This window comes from Amblyomma americanum, chromosome 9 (genome assembly GCF_052857255.1).
Source record: "Amblyomma americanum isolate KBUSLIRL-KWMA chromosome 9, ASM5285725v1, whole genome shotgun sequence".
Taxonomy (NCBI): domain Eukaryota; kingdom Metazoa; phylum Arthropoda; class Arachnida; order Ixodida; family Ixodidae; genus Amblyomma; species Amblyomma americanum.
The window spans coordinates 130,744,511-130,747,389 of NC_135505.1; positions in this window are offsets into that span (position 1 = coordinate 130,744,511).

Consider the following 2,879-nt stretch of genomic DNA (forward strand, 5'->3'; position numbering starts at 1 on the left):
CGTCCTTGGCGTGAAAGTCGATGAGGACCTTGGCCCTCGCCGCTCTTCTCTACTTGTTAAACTCCGGGTTCATGCTTCTCGGGATGAGATCTACCCGAATCCGGCGCCGGGTCCCGTCTGGGACAGGAACGTCGCTACTGGCTTTTTTCGCCCCGGGCGTGAAGACCAAGTATTGAAGTATGCGCCTGCCAGCCTCGGTCATAGAGAGCCTCTCCAGCTGTGCATTCTGTCGCGCTTCTGTAAGTTCCTCAAGGGTATAGTGTACCCCCAGGCTCAGGAGCTTGTTGGTGTTCGTACACACAAATAGTCCGAGCGCCGCCTTGCAAGCTCGGTGTATCAGGGCGTTGATCTTATTCTTTTGAAACTGCATCCAGTTGTGGAAGGCTCTAACGTAAAAGACGTGGCTGACTACGAAGGAGTGCACAAGCTGAATTTTTGAAGTAATCTAGGACAGACCATACATCTTCATCGCAGCATCGTACAGCCATCCTGCTTCACCAAATACTGTACAGGCCAAGAAGGAAAATTACATCGTATTTATAATGATCCGGCTCAACGTCCAGGAATCGTATCTCATACGGCGTCAGGTGTGTCTTTCTTTATTGTGCGCTGGAGCACGTCCCAAAAAAACAGCGCATCCCAGCAATCAATAAAGACATGTTCTATCAAGTCTGGTTTGTGACACAACAAGCAGTCAGCCCCTCATGGTAAAAACAATCCCTTATCCTCCATCCAAGTTTTAACCGGCAACGTGCCAATGTGCAGCTTCAAGAAAAACGTCTTCCCACCCGCTGGTACCACCATTTTTCTTACTCCTTTTAAAACATTTTCTCCTTGGCCTCCACTATACAGAGATCGATATATTGGCTCGGGGAAGACACAGTCAAGCAAACCTTTTAGCAGTTTCTTACGCGTGAAATTTGAAAAGTATTCCGATCTCAACCGAGCATTTAGAAACTGGAAAGCAAAGATCACTTCTTTCATAAATCTGTTTGCACTGTATCGCATCCCGTCTACAGTGGAAATAACATAGTTTGGCAAAGCAGAAGAAAGCCGCACTTGAGTAAAAGTCCCCAGGAAAGGGTCGCGTTGATCTCGAAGAAACATAAATCTTGACACCACCGGCCTCAGGTACATGTGTGGCAAGGAAAGACCCCCCTTTTCTCAAACGCAGAAATAATCACGTTTATTCCTCTCCCATGAGGACTACCAAACAAAAACTGCGAAGATACGATGAAACTTTTGAATGCTAAGTCGAGAGCACGAAAGGACCTGCAACAATAGCAAAATTTTGAAACCAGGTATACACTACATATGTTTGCGCGTACGAAAATGGACAGTTCCTTTCCCGACCATTTCTGTGTACGCGTGGACAGTTCTTGAATTTTCTCCTTTCAAAAGTCATCGTTATCTCGATAATATTCAAGAGGAACATCTAGGTATTTGGAAGGGACATGTGACCATTTTACACTTGCATGAAATAAAGGCGATGATGTCCAGTTACCACTTCCAAAGGCCCGCACATTTGTCCAGATAAACAACGTTATTGGTTACATCACAAAACCAGCGAACAACCGACATCGCATGTTCTATGCTGCTGTGGTCGCTACAAAAAATTGTCACATCATCGGCATAAGCCAGTACTTTAATTTCACATGCTTCTAGTTCAAAACCACGAATAGAGCTGTTTTTTGTTACATTCCGGCAAAGTGGCTCTAGGTACAGAGCGAAAAGTAGCGGTGAAAATCGGCAGCCTTGCCGCACGGATGCTCGCACGGCAATTCTGTCTGTGAGCTCTCGGTTAACAATCAGATTCGTGGTACTGTTACTATAAGCCATTTTAACCCCTATTAAAATAACTACCCCAACACAGACATGTTCGAGGATTTTAAAAAGAATGCCATGACATACATGGTCAAAGGCCTTCTCTAAATCAATGTGCAACATTGCGACTCGCCTTAAGTCAGCGTCACAGCATTCAAGTATACTCCGAGTGACATGAACATTCGTGAAGATGGTCCGCCCTTGAATTCCTCATGTCTGGTGGGGGGCAACCAAGGTGTCCATAACTGACTGTAAACGTTTGGCTAATACTTTCATAAAAATTTTATAATGGACATCAGTAAGCGTTATCGGCCGATAACCAGTAACTTGCATAAGCTTAGCAGGATTGTCAGTTATCGGTATAAGTACTGCATGAGCACGACAAAACGACGGTGGTAAAATACCCATTTTAAATGACTCTTCATAAACGCGTTGTAAATTCATAGCAGTTTCGCATTATAACACCTTATAAAATTCCACTTTTATCCCATCAGGACCTGGTTATTTCCCCAAGTGCAGCTCATCGTTAGCGTATTCCAATTCCGCTGTTGATAAGTCGGCAGACAGGATGTCAGTGTCTTTACTGGGCCGTTGGAGTAATAGATTTAAAAATTCAACCTGAAAGGCCTCGACATCCGCCGATTTGGAAGCGAACAAATCACGGTAATACTGACTGAAAGCCTCCCTTATTACCTTCGGGTCATTCGTCAGAGTACCTTTGTTTTCAATTGCTTTGATATCATTCCTCATAGCGTATCTTTTTTCTGTCGCCAAATTCCGCCTACTGGGCATATCATCTGCCAGCAAGCGATCCGTTCGTGCACGGATTGCAGCTCCCTGAAACCTTGTCACATCGATAGCCTCAAGCTTGGCTTTAACTTGGCCACGGCGACTCAATGTTTTATCATGAATAAAGGCGCATGTAGTGAATGCGCGCCTTTCATATATTAACTCTTCCGAACCAGATGTCGCCGCGCTTTCGCTACGTATATCATGGCCTAACAGATCTAGGCTATAAACAATTTTTTTTCTTATTTCTTTGAGGTTTTTTGTTT